Here is a 15,092-nt window from a genome sequence, read left to right on the forward strand (position 1 = left end):
GAATTCTCTTATCCAGATATTGGGGTTCCAAGATGGGTGGCTCTATCAAGCTAGATCCGACTTATGCCACCATTCCCACATTTGGAGGTGAACAAAGAAGGTTGTCTAGAGAATCTCGGTTTGTGAAACCGTGACCCTAACTAAAGGCTTAGAAAAGTCCCCAATACATGGGAAAGACAGTGACATCTCCTACCTATTCTTAGAAGAAGATGAGAACCTCTTAGAAGAAGCATCAGTGCACCTGACAAGGCAATTGAAATACCAACATTTAAATGAAAATGAAGTATGGAAATTGTACTTTGATGGAGCAAACTCAAAAGAGGGAAATGGAGTTGGAATATTGTTGGTATCCCTGGAAGGCAGCATGATACCCCTCTCATTCAAGCTTGAATTTGAGGCAACCAACAATGTAGTGGAGTATGAGGCATTTCTCTTGGTGTTACAAACAACAAGAAAGATGAATATTGAATGCCTAGCAGTCTATGGAGATTCTGAACTGGTCATAAGGCAGATCAAAAATCAATGCCAGGCCAAACACCCGAGGCTAAGGACGTACTGAAATGAAGTATGGGACTTAATCGACAATTTCTTCCTGGCCTTTAACATCCAGTTTCTGCCCAGGGAAGAAAACAAGATGGCTCACACTCTTGCGGTAGCTGCAAGCACTTTTAGGCCCCCACAGAATCCACTCATCAGATATGAGTTAGAAGTCATACACAGCCATTCAATACCTGATATTGTCAAACACTAGAAGGTATTCGAAGATGAAGAGAAGGTCAAAAGATTCATAAAATTCATTGGGGAGTTTTTCCACTCCACCATCAATCAAGAAGAAGAAGAAGCAGAACAAGAAGCCACTTCGTGGAAACACACAGTGGCTGGGAAAAAATTTTGCAACTAAAAGGGAACACCATCCCTCGTGGACTTGTTCCACTTGAAAGACTTTTTAATAAAGATGACATAGCGTCCAAACAAATGGTCCCAGAGAAGGATGAGAAAGTAGAGGATTACAACATCATATCATAGGAGGAACCCGAGATGATCAAGCTGTCCAAAGAAATCCCCTTGAAATACAAACAAAGGTATTTAGATCTATTCAAAACTTACAAAGATGTATTTTCTTGGTCTTATAATGATTTGAAATCATTTGATACAAATATTATTCAGCATAAAATTCCTTTGAAGGGTGGGATAAAGCCATGCAAACAGAAACTTAGACAAATAAACCCACTCTTACTCCCCTCCATTGAAAAGGAGTTAAGGAAGTTGTTGTAGGCCAAGATCATAGTCCCTCTAAGATACTCTGAGTGGGTAGCTAATCTGGTCCCTGTCCATAAAAAGAGTAGAGAGATAAGGCTATGCGTGGACTTCCAGAATTTAAACAGGGTGTCTCTAAAAGATAACTACCCTCTGCCCAAGATGGATAATATATTGCAGAAGGTAGTAGGTGCATCCAAAATGTCCATGATGGATGTATTCTCAGGATATAACCAAGTGGCGATCCACCCCGAAGACCAAAGAAATACTGCTTTCACCACCCCGTGGGGAACCTTCATGTATGCATGCATACCATTCGGGTTGATAAATGCAAGGGCCACATTTTAGAGAGCAATGGACATAGCTTTCGTGGGCAAGCAAGAGAAATTTGTGGTAGTCTACTTAGACGACATCACAGTCTTTTCTAAGACTGATGAAGAGCATATCCTCCATTTAGAACTCACTTTCAATAAGTGCAGAAGGTATGGCCTCTCTCTAAATCTGAAGAAATCTCAGTTTCCCTGAGTGAGGGAAATATTCTTGGAAACATAGTAGCATAGGAAGGAGTAAATATTGATCCTGAACGAGTCAAAGCCATCAACCTTATTCCCCTACCCAGAAACAAGAAATAAGTCCAAGCCCTTTTGGGGAGGACAAATTTCTTAAGGCGATTCATACCCAACTATGCTAAGATAGTTAAAGGTATCATAGATATGGAGAAAAAAGTTAAGTGGAGCTCCTCCCCCCGTGATTCTTTCACAAGGATCAAAGAAGCTTTGTCTAAGGCCCTAGTGCTAGTCAACCCTGATTATTTAGTGCCCTACTACAACTTTTCTTTTGCCTCTCCACATACCATTGTTGTTGTGCTGTTACAGAAAAATAAATAAGGTTACGAGTAGCCCATTTCCTTTTTTAGCCAAGTCCTAAGGGACGTTGAGCTGAAGTATGATATATTAGAGAAACAGGCTTATGCACTTGTCAAGGCACTAAAGTCATTCCTTATGTATGTAATGCAATCCAAAATCACAACGTTTGTCCCAACAACTGTAGTCAAAGACATTCTGGTGCAGGGAGACAACGAAGGAAAGAGGGGCAAATGGATAGCTAAAATACAGGAATATGAGCTGAAAATCAAGCCTACCAAGCTCATCAAAGGCCACGGGTTGGCCTAGATTTTGTTTGAATCGAAATGCCAAGCTCTGGGGATAAGCCTAATCATAGAGGAGGGCAGTCTAGAGGATGAACAAAGCATAATTAAAATGGATGAACAGAAGATCTATGCCAAGTATGAGGGATCGCCCAGGTATAAGAACATTGTTCATTACCTCTTGTTTCTAAGATGCCCATTGGGACTAGATAGATCAAAATACTGGAGTCTGAGATTGCAGGCACATAAATACATTATATCCAATAGATTTCTTTACTGGAAGGACCCGGAGGGGGTATTATTGCTATGTTTGGTTGAGGGAGAAACCCATGAAGTGATTGAGGATTTCCATGGGGGAATTTATGGAGGACACTACAGTTGGAAGGAAACAACACACAAAATCCTCAAGGCAGGATTTTACTAGCCTGTGCTATTTGGAGATTTTTATTCTAAGGTTAGGTCATCCCAAAAATGCCAGCTGGTTGCTGAAAGGCAAAAGTTTTCTCCTCTCCTCCTAATTCCTGTGCATGTAGAGGAGCCATTTAGATAGTGGGGATTGGAATTCATCAGAGAAATCAACCCACCTTCTAGCGGCCAACACAAATGGATTTTAACAACCACTAACTATTTCACCAAGTGGGTAGAGGCTATCCCATCTAGGAATACTACTAATTTAGTGGTGATAAAATTCATGGAGGAGAACATACTGTCCCGCTTTGGGTGTCCTTTTAAAATCATCACTGATAATGCACAGGTCTTCAAATCTGCTAAGTTCACCATTTTCTGCTACAAATTCAACATCATTGTTGGAAACTCCACTACATACTACCCTCAAGGGAATGGCTTGCTTGAGTCTTCTAATAAAATGTGGTGAGAGTTCTAAAGAAGACCATCACTGAAAATCAAAGGAACTAAGACTCTCAACTAAAGTTTTCTCTGTGGGCTAACCGTGTAACACCCAAAAGATCCACTGGGAAATCTCCTTTTGAGCTAGTATATGGCAAGGCTGATGTCTTCCCTATCCAATTAGCAATGCCAGTAGCTAAGTTGTTGCAAGAAGCCGAGGAAGATCCTAGCACCTTGACTAGAAGAATAAATCAGCTGGTGGAGCTTCACGAGAACAGAGAGAAGGTGGGGACCAAATTGTTAAACTACCAACAAAGGATGAAATCTTTGTTTGACAAGAAGGCTAAGGACAAACCTCTTCAGCAAGGAGATTTAGTTCTCAGGTGGGATGTCAGACGAGAAGACAAAGGCAAACATGGGAAATTTGATCCACTATGGTTTGGCCCCTTCAAGATTGCAGAAGAGAGGGGAAATAACACTTACATGCTTGAAAACATGGATGGTGAAATGTTGTAACTACCTGTAAATGGTCTGTTTCTAAAATTTTATTTTCAAAATTACAGATCTCTGTCTCTTGCTCATTGTAAATATCTGGTGTATATGTTGAAATTGTTATTTGAATTTTTCAGCTTATTTTCAGAAAAAAGTCCTTTATCACATACTTATATTTTGTTTAAGAATAACTCCATGCCCAACGAAAGGAAAGACTACCAATCTGCAGGTCCTCTGCACCTTTCCAGCAAGGCACTGTTGCTATAGGGATTAATGCATGGGTGTTTGGTGATGGAGATACCCTCAAGTATCTTCCCAAGATCCTTGGCAGACAGTCAGATTAGTTGCAGCTGGCCCAAAGATAAATGCATATATCCATATTAGCCAAATGAGAATCAAAGTAGGAAGAAGGACTTATTACCTTAGGTCTTGGTGTGGTGTTGTTGGAGAGCACAAAGTAGCGGAGTGGAAGGCCCCTTAACTAGCTCCAAGATCAATACCTGCACATAGACAAGATAAGTCGTAATATCGCAGCATATAACTTTAACAATCAATGCACTAACATATAGGGATATCTAATTGCATACATCTAAGCCACTCATAATAATAACATTGCATAAACATGTAAACAAATTACAATACCAATGCCATGGAGTGGAAAACACAATTGCAGGTCTATATTAATGATAGAAAAGAGTGATTACAACCATTAGTTTCATCAGCCTTCCCTTACTCCTACAGCTCCTCTCTCTCTCTCTCCCTTCTTAACCTCTTGAAGAGCCCTGTCTAATACAAGCTTTGATAGTCAAATAGGCAATCCTTTCAAAATTTTCAACCTTTTCCAAAATGGACCTAGCCTCACATATATAGCATGAGAGGATAAGCCTTGCCAAATCCTTCATGACATCCTTTTGGAAAAAGCAGAGATGTTTCCATTCTTTTATGCTCTTTCCCTATTTGTAGACTCCATTAGGAATAGTAATTCCTCCAAACAGGTCGAATCTGGATGTTTCCCTGCTTTTATGAGCTGACATAGGAGTGAATATAGGGATATTTCTCGGTCATATTTTTCCTTTGACTCATAGAAACTCATTTAGGTTGACTAATGCTCTTCTGGAGGCAACAAACATAGTTACTCTAGGTACTAACACACCTGATGCATGGCTAGGAAGCTTTATAAAGTAGGTTGCTAGTTCCTGGAGAGCATTAGCTAGACAAATAGGCTTGTGAACTTGGTCAGTCTTTAAGTCATCTTGCCTTTCTCCTCTGAGCTGATGAGGAGGTAATTTTCATATGTAACAAATGCCCGATAAAGTGTGAGATCAGAGGCAAAGACGATGGCCGAAATACTTTATATAACTATCATTTTCTTTGAAAAAAGAGAGAGAGGATCGGAGCTTCGGGAATACGAGAAAAATGATACAACATATATATAAAACATCTAAAATCATGTCTTGAGTCGGGAATTCCCATGATCAGTAGCTATGTTTAAGCGATTTCTCAACAAAGAGATAGGACTATCCTATCTGTCGATAAGCACAATGTTAGTATTGTGTCATAATAATATCATTCTGATGAGCTATCTCCAAAAAATAATATACGCAACTTCGGAGAGGAAACAAGGCTGAGTGATGTAAGCCTCTACCCAAGGTCTTGATTTCCGCTTCACCTTAATAGCATAGTTTGATACATGTGAATAAAGGTGTTGGGGTCGAACATGTACGAAATCGTTTGACTACCAGTCAATAATGGAGACTATTAACAGATGCGAGGATGGCCAGCGATAATGGTGATGGTATCCAAGATGCACAGTACAATCTAGTGAGTGTGAATATTGTTTTTGTCATCGAACACTCATAGAATCATTTAACCATGAGCCAATAATGAAAACCCCTGACCAAATACAAGGTAACCTGCCACTGATGTATGCATTGGGTCAAATCGACAGAGGGCATGATGGAAGAATATGCTTAATGTTTTACTAGAGGAAACAGAAGATAAAGGTTTTCCCTTGAACAATAGAAGGCATGACACAGGTTTTAACCATGCAGCACTAGACTCATGAACACCAAAGAGTGTTAGGATACCGAGATGTAAGAACATCGGGGTATATAGGCTAAACTCATAGGATGGTAAGGTTAATATTCATAGTCTATCACAAGGAAAGTTTTACTGAGGGACTGCCATGTTCAAGGGAGAGACTGCTGCCAAAAAAATATTTTCAAAATACTGACATAAAGGAATTGTATTGCCCACTTTCCCCATCTGATTAATTTAGTGAACCCAGATGGGTAAACTCGATGGTCTTTTCATATTTCGAGAGTCTGAAATCATCGTAAAGAGCGACTCTAGGGTAGTCCCTTTGTCATAGTTTTTAACCAAGTGCAACAAAGGTTTAATAGTATACTTGAAAAGGTTCCTTTTCCATAAGTTAATCTACTGAGTCCAAATCAAGAGATAAAACTACGCTCAATAGATGTTTGCCTCATTTTGTTACGAGTACGAGGAGACAGAGTAAACTCGATATTCGTCATGAAATTTTTATGAGTCACGCGACGACAAACTAAATAGATCTTCATCAAATTTTAACGAGTCAAATGAATAAAATTCGAGGTATATTTTTTAGTTTAATGAGCTAGGAAAAAGAGGTAAAAGAATTGCTCATTCCTTTTTTGTAGATTTAACAAGCCCGAAGAAGGGAAAAACTCGGGGATTTCTCAATTTAAGAGCGAAAAAGAGTCCCAAAAAAGAAAGTGCTCATATCGTCGTTGTAGGAGTTTAACGAGCCCAATGATGAAAACTCGGGTATTTTTCAGTTTAAGAGTGAGAACAAATCCCATAAAAGAAAGCGCTCATAATGAATCGAACATGGTCATTTATGCAATTCAGCCCTGAAAGTCCTTTCATCAAAATATGAGTTATTGTTTACAATATGCCGACATGGCGCCTGATAAATAACATAGGAAATGAACTACTTCTACTTTAATGAATTTAATTAAGATAATTCATACCTCCAAAGTGGCTATAAGGGAGTTTTTGAGCCTCCATTTTCACCATTTGCATCATTTGAGTGTTGTGAGAGTGTTATGGAGTTAAAGAGGAGCAAATATTCCACGGACGATTACAGGCAATCTAGGCGACCATTCGACTTGTTGTTTGTTCCAGGTTGATAGAAAAACCATTATCATGAATTCTTTAACCTTTTTTAGCTGCATTGGGGGTGGATTTTTAGGATTTGGGGAGGCCCTAGCTCAATAAATGCGACTAACACCCCCCTCTAGGTCTAGAGGGGTGTTAAACGCCCTTCACGACCTAGAGGAGGGCGTTAGTGCACCATGTTTTCCCTAAGGGGGGGTGTTAGTGCATGAGGGCGCATTCCTAAAACCCAACCAATGATTTCTCAAGCATTTTTTCCCCATTTGCATTGATTTTTGGGTTGATTTGTGCAGGTTTTGAGCCATCATGACTAGTTTATGGAGGGAACGAGCCCATGATCGACAGGAACTACTTATGCGAAATGATCAAGCTTGCATACTTGCATTGCGCTGATGTGGTTTGATGAAATATGCAAAGCTTGACCTGATGAAAGGTTAGGAGGAACTTTTAAGCTGGATCATTCAGCATTGGGATGAACACCAAGGGGTGTTCAGGATTGGGGGCCATGAGCTCTCGATCGATAGAGATGACATCTATTTTCTAACTAGTTTGTCGTGTAGAGGGACACAAGAAAAATTGAATGGGGGTAGGCCTGATCCTCGATACACCATAGAGATTATCTAGGATTATTGTATTCCTGAGAGTGTACTTGTGAGCAACAGGGTCCCTATAAAGAGGATCAGATCCAGGTCTATGAGGGTCATATTATGGATGATTGTGCGCTTGGCGGGCTCTACTAGTCCCCATGTTGCGACAAAGGCCCAATTTTTTCTTGCCATTGACTGTGTCCCACCCCATATCTTTAACTGGTGTGAGGCGGTGCTTCGTCAGCTGAAGGCAGACTCAAACCCAATAGAGTTTTGGGTATGGTACTCTCATCGTATCCTTTATACCTGAGAGGGTGCCCGTTATGAGACCACATATGAGCGTAGGTCCACTTGATCCAAGAGAGCCCAGGAAAGGGCAATGGGCATCTCTCGATCCTCACACTGGAGGGGGACCCATCCAAAATTTTTTCGAAGAAGATTTCTTCGAATGGCTCAGTGGTCAGATCTTGATGATAGATGACTATGCCTACGAGGGCATGGACTTTACAGGTGATCCTGACTTGATTCTGCCACCTGGTACAAACTGGGGGCCTCAAGGTAAGAAGGTTTTTTTAGAGTATTTAAAGTATTTTTGAGCTTTTGAATGTTTATGTAATGTTTTTGTTTGTTTATGGGTGAACAAGTACTGACATGAAGCTTTTTGCTTGACATAGATGTGGTATCGGTGCGACCTGCAGGTGAGCCTCACTAAGTGAGGCGAGGGGGCCAGCTACCCGAAGATGGGGATGATGCCCAGAGTCTCCGCGAGGTTCTGAGGAACCTCAAAGGTCTAATCATGGGTGTCCCCCCCCTTCCTATGAGGGAGACTCCCACTCACATGCAGGGACACACTGTTGGTGTGCTTGAGCGGTTTCTGGTTCCTCTTCGGAGGATAGTTAGAGATGTATTGTCTTTTCATGAGCAGTAGGCTCTGTTAGCAAGCACATGGTATAGCCAGTGAGTGTTTATAGCGAGGCTTAATAGCCATTTTTTACTTAAAAACACCCAAGTTTTGGGAAATTTTCTGATGTAAAAGACTGGATTTGAAATACACACACACACACACATATATATATATTGGTATTTTATGATGTAAATGTTTTTTAAGTGTTTTTGTAAATTTTTAACTGTGTAAATATTTACTTTCATACATGTATCTATAATAAATGAGACAGATGCCAATCTAATACATAGTTTTCCAATGAATCAACAACTGCATTAAATTCTCGAGGAATGTGTTCATATGTAATAAACTCAAATTGACGTTCCAAGAGTTGTACCCTTAAATAATGACGTAACAAGATTGGATTGCGAATGTGATAATGATTTGTCAATTGCATAACGAAAAGCTAAGAGTCTAACCTGACCACTAGATTGGAGATGTCCCGAGATGACACTTCAGTGAGAAGTGAAATTACAAACATATACTTAGCAATATTGTTGGTGGCAGTGCCAAGAAAGACTACCCCGGAACAAAGAAGTTCCAACTCAGGTGTGTAAATGACCCAAGCAGTTGATTTAATGTATCATGTGTGACAACTGGCACCTTTCGCATATGCTACGTATGCTAAGGGTAATGAAGACATCTGCACAATGAGAAATATGTATGAGACAACTACTCAGAAAATACCAAAAACTCCAGTCACATAAAAAAGAAGCAAAACTTATAAATACATAGAATTACAAAGCACATGCATAGTGTGGTACTAGGCATAATAATTTTTCAGATAGAGCCCGTTTCAGGGCTCATCGAGCGGGATTCCTTCCCCAGTCCTGAAGTTCATATGCCCCTTTTGAGAGGGCCTTGGTGACGACATATGGATCGAACCATAAGGGTTGAAGTGTTTCTGCCCACAAGAGGTCATGTTTTTGATCATAGAGTAAAACAAGATCTCCCTCTTGGTAAGAACGAGGCTTGACCTTCTTGTCGTACTGGGCTTTGACCCGATGCTTGTGGGCTTCGAGTGCTAATTTGGCATCTCGACAGGTTTCGTCCAGTTGATTGAGGTATAACAGGTGCTCTTCTTCAGTAGTAGTGTCGGGAAAGAGTTCAACAACAATTTTTAGGGAAGGAATTTGACACTCGATAGGTAAAACTGCTTCCAGGCCATAAGCTAATTGAAAAGGTGTAAAGCTTGTAGCGGTTTTTACTGAAGTTCGATATTCCCACAACGCAGGATATAACATTTGATGCCAGTGGGTTTTGTGATTCCCTACTAACTTGCGGATCATGGTCTTTAAGATGCCATTAACAGCTTCTACTTGGCCATTAGCTTGGGGGTAGTAGAAGGACGATTGGTCCTAGCAAAAACCGAGCAACGATGTTAAGTCAGACATCATGTGATTATGAAAATGAGACCCATGGTCTGTAATGATCATGCGGGGCACACCGAAATGACAGATAACATGATTAAACAGGAATAGCACCGTGATTTCTCCATCAGCCCGGAAAGTGGGAAGGGCTTCGGCCCATTTCGTGAAATAGTCCACTGCTACAATAATGTAGTTGTGTCCAGCAGAGGAAATGGGGTTGCATGTGATGAAGTTGATACCCCATTTGGAAAAGGGGCCGACGGATATAATCGGGTGCAGTAGGGCCAGGGGAGTGTGCATTTTCTTTGTAAAAATCTAACAAGGGTGGCACTGTTGGATTGTCTTGATATAATCTTTGAACAAGGTTGGCTAGTAGTAGTCTGTGCGTAAAATTTTCTGGGCAGTAGACATGCTAGAAAGATGACCTCCACATGCCCCATCATGGTGGTCATTTAAAACGTGTTCCACCTCTTCATGAGTGAGGCAACGTCGAGGAACTGTATCAGTACCACGACGATATAAAGTATCGTTCAACACTAAATAGTGTCATTCTTGGTGGCGATGTGACGATTGTCACTTGACAATAGTTCAGGGCGGAAACGTTATGCTTGGAGGTAGACGAGAATGTCACCATACCAAGGGTCAGTAGAGTCAATCAAATAGATAGATTCATCCAAGAGAGGATCATGAGCTATCTCATTTGGATCGACAATGGGAAGATCCAACAAAAGTTCGGCGAAGACTAAGGATTTTTTCACCTTGGCAGTGGCGAAAACCAAATCAAATTGTTGGAGGATAACGATCCATTTGGAATATTTTCCTCCAAGGACTTTACGAGACAAAATGTGTCTCATGGGATTCTCCAAAGCGATGACAATAGTCAATCGCAACAGTATATAATGTCGGAATGATTGACAAAAAGAAAATTTCCAAGGACAACTTTTCCACATGTGAATTTCTAAGTTCGGGCCCAGACAGGCCTTTTGATAGATAATATATCACATGCTTACTCAGGTCATCATGAGTTTGGACCAACACCATTCCAAGAGAGGATGGCGAGGCTACCAGATAGAGCAGAAAGTCACGCCCATAGTTGGGAGCACTAAGTAGTGGGGCTGATATAAGTAACTTTTTCAAGGCATCAAATGATCGTTGGGCTTGATCATGCAACATGTATGGTACTCCCTTCTTTACTAGGTGCATAAAGCCTTTCGTCAACTCAGCATAATTTACAATGAACTGTCGTAAGAAGTTTTCTTTCCCTTACAAACATTGGAGCTACAAAATGAATTGTGGTTTGGGAAATTGAGTAATTTCCTTTACCTTATCGAGATCAACCTTAATCTGTAACTTGGAGACAATGAAACCAAGTAGGCGTCCAGAATCGACAAAGAAAACACATTTATTTGGATTCAGACGTATGTTATAGAACCTGCACCTAAGAAAAATTGCTCGTAAATGAACTAGGTGCTGAGTTCGCTTCTTGGAATGGGCTGGGAGGTCATCCAAGTAAGCCTGAACAATATGTATGATATCATGGAATGCATAGTCCATGGCCCGTTGAAATGTTTCTCCAGCATTCTTTAAACCAAATGGGAGTTTTCAATATGAAAATATTCCCCAAGGGAAAATGAAGGTGGTTTTGTGCTGGTCTACCGGTTTTATGGTGATCTGGTTATAACCTGAGAAACCATCCATGAATGAGAAGGATTCGCAACCAACGTAGTCGTCAATTATTTGGTCGATGAATAGTGTCGGATAATTATCTTTTGGAAAAGCAGTGTTCCAGTCCCGATAGTCAACACAAACATGGATGGTAACCTGTTTCTTATCTATAGGAATCAGTTTGGAAACCCATTCCATTAAGGGAACGATGTAGATGAAACCAACACGTAACAATTTTTCCACCTTAGTCTTGATGGTTGAAATTTTGCGAGGGTGGACTGGTTGAAGCCTTTGGCGGACAAGCTTGGCATTTTCATATACCGTGATCTCATGCTAGAAACTAGATGGATCTATGCGGGGCATTTCCTCGTAAGACCAAGCAAATACATCGTGAAATTCCTTAAAAATGCAGGTGAAGCTTGCAATTTCCTCAGGATTGAAATCGGCTCGAATCTGGATGTTTCCGATGATGACTATCTTGACTGAAATATTGATGAGAAATGTGTTTGAAAGGTTGCCCATGTTCCCTTCAAAGTCCAAAGTTTGGATAGACATATAAGGTGAGGGAACGATTTCAGGTGTGTCAAATGATAGGATTTGAAGGGGCATCGTGTCTGAATCAGATATCGAAACACGATGGTGAGAATCTTCCCAAGATCGTTCTTTTAAGAAAATTATCTCTTGAAAAGCTTCGTCTGAAGGTAGGAATTGATTGAGGAGATTGTTAGATGGAGCGTTTATGGGAGAGGAGGCGGTACCGTTGGTCGTGACCAAAATGACCGGAGATTCAGATGCAGATTGAATGGATTGGTAGGCCAATTCAGCTGGTGACAACGTCATTTGTTCTCTGTAAGAGTTAATGTCTGAAGGGGCCGGGAGGATCCAAGCCTCGGTTGGTTCATGAGGAATGAATCAAACCATAGAGACTATCTGTGGAACCGCGGGCGGTGGGAGAGGAAAACAATCCATCAAGGAAGATCCCTTCAAGAGACTAGTACCAATACTGACGTAAGAGTCAAGAATGCCACCCACTAAGGGTATAAAGCTGCTAGGTAACGGTGAGTAATCTGGGGTGCAAAAGGATAGCTTGTCCATTGTGACTATCCTTCCATCCAATGTAAATAGGATGCTACAAAAGATAGTAGACACAATGGTAGTCATGGTGTAAGTCCAACAACAATCCAACAATAGATTATAGTTGAGTTTTCGATCCACGACTTCGATATCCACCATTACCGTTTTCCCACTCAAAGTGATGGGGTAGCTGGCAAGGTAAACTTTTGGGATGAAAGTGTGGTCGTCAAAATATTTAAGGGAATTAGACAACGGTTAGAGGGTTGGAGAACCCAAGGCGAGCCAACATGAAGTTGACATGAAGCAGGTTGAAGCACCTTCGTCAATGACAGTTATATGTACTCCTCTCAATTTTGAAAATATTTGCACCTGAAATGCAAGCTGGTGTGAAAGGGGAGGTTTACGTTTGTCCATGTCAAAAATTGTAAGCATGGAATCCTGAGGGTCGACCCCACCAATTGCTAAAAGAAGATATTTCCTTTGTGCTAGACAGGTTTTCAATACTTCAAGCGCCGACATAGATGACACTGGTTGTGCCAAATATTCTACAATACTGTAGTTCTGGGAAACACGTGTAGATGTATTATGTGTTGTGCGACAAAGTGCCCCTTTTAGGGGTGAATCACAAGATCAACAATTGGCCTGTCGATATGGAGATCGTTAGGTGGCGGTGGGTTGTGAATCGAGGAGGATTCCTTAGCATTAGCGACTGGAGCTCCATAAGTTTTGGCTCTTGTTTGAAGATCTATCGTTTCAAAGGTGTAAACGGTAGATGGTACTTCACCATCTGAAGGATGATGCGCACCGCCATTGCCCCCTTGCGGGGTTTGAGGTTGGTTTGCAATAAGATGTTGCTGTTGTTGAGCAGGGAAAGGATTGTTAAGGACCACGGGGGTCCAACCAGTATCCTTTTGAGAAAGGAAGTCTGTGCATTCATGGAGATGCGGACAATGATGTGTCATATGGTCTTCCGCATATGTTTTGCAAGGGAACATGAAAACTTTGTCTTTTCCACTGTCAGGAAGTGCAACAGCTTTCTGCTTTGGGTTGTACTACTTGGTTGATTGCTCTTTAGAAGGAGCAATATTTTCCTTGTCCTTCTTGTTCTTACCGCCGAGTTTTTGTGTAGACTGCACATAGTTTATCACAGTGGTAGGAAGAGCAGTTGATTGGGTAGCGAGGTCAACTAAAAACTGGGCAATGTGACTGCTAAGTTGTTTTACAACAGCCACGGAGGTAGTGCTGATAATACCATCAGCATGCACACTGGGTTTCTGAGTAGCGGGAGCATTGTAGTTTCTAGGGGCATTGGGGATGACATCATATAATGTGCTATAATGTGAATAAATCAAATCTAAGTGATGGGCACGACGAATGGATTGGTCTTCCGTGACCGCACCACCTGAGGTGACATCTTTAGCAATTTGAGGGAGAATATATTTGCAGAACCAATCCGTTAATAGATAGTATGGAAGGGGAGATTTTACTAGCCTCCTCCTACATCTCCATTCATGGATGTGATCAGAGATGGGGGTGGTTGCATCCTGACCTAAAGAAGTAAGGAGTTCCGTCCCAGTTTCATAGCGGATGGGTAGCTAAAAGTGCTTTAAAAATTATATCGCTAAAGCGCCAAAGGTATTGACTAAGCGCGTGGTAATTCAATGTACCACTTGGCTGCATTTCTAGTAAGGGTGCGGGGAAAGAGCCAAAGCTGGATAATATCATCCACCATGGATTTAGAAACACACCATAAATGATAGGTGCTGATGTACATACCCAAATCCTCCCCTTGTTTTCCTTCGAATTTTGGGATGTCTGTGGGAATTTTGTGCAGGATTGGAGGACAAAGTAAGTTGTGATATATGGGGGCATTGTTGAGTGTGTATAAGTTGGGGATGTCAAGTGTTACTAAGAAATGAAAGGTGTTTGATGCCCCAAATTGGACCAAGGCGATGATAAATGACTTGAGGATCCTTGCGGTCTTCCCATCGTATTGTTCCCAATATTATACACAGGATGCGTGGAATAATAATTTTCTTGGGGTACAATCGTATATTGTGGTTGTCCATAGGGGTTGTTAGGATGGGGGATATAAGTGCCCCCAGGATAAGTAGTTCCCTCCTAACTCATTTTAGGTTGAGAGTGGGGTGTCCAGATGGATTAAGTGAGACCTTGTTGAGGGATCCCACTAGCCACATAATTTGACTAACATAAGGAGGATTCATGTCGATCAACAATTGTCCTTATTGTCCTATAAACGAATAGTCATGTTCCCAGTCGGTATGTGCATATTGAGAATGGTGCCCCCAGGCATCTGAACCTGGGGGTTGGAACTAAACAATGGATTCCAACCAAAAGGGTTGTTGAAGGGACCCGTGCTAACTGTGCTATATGGAGCGCTATAAGGAGCGCTATATGTAGCACTTTTCGAAGGTTCAGGCGCTGACACAAAAGGAGCAGAAACCGGTATACACTGGATTCCACTTGTGTTGGGTGTCACTATAGGATTCTAACCTAGGACAGTTGGGATAGTGAGGTTTGCCATCAAAGGTGTG

This window comes from Pinus tabuliformis, chromosome 7 (genome assembly GCF_031772625.1).
Source record: "Pinus tabuliformis cultivar Carrire ecotype Pingquan chromosome 7, CPIR1, whole genome shotgun sequence".
Taxonomy (NCBI): Eukaryota; Viridiplantae; Streptophyta; class Pinopsida; order Pinales; family Pinaceae; genus Pinus; species Pinus tabuliformis.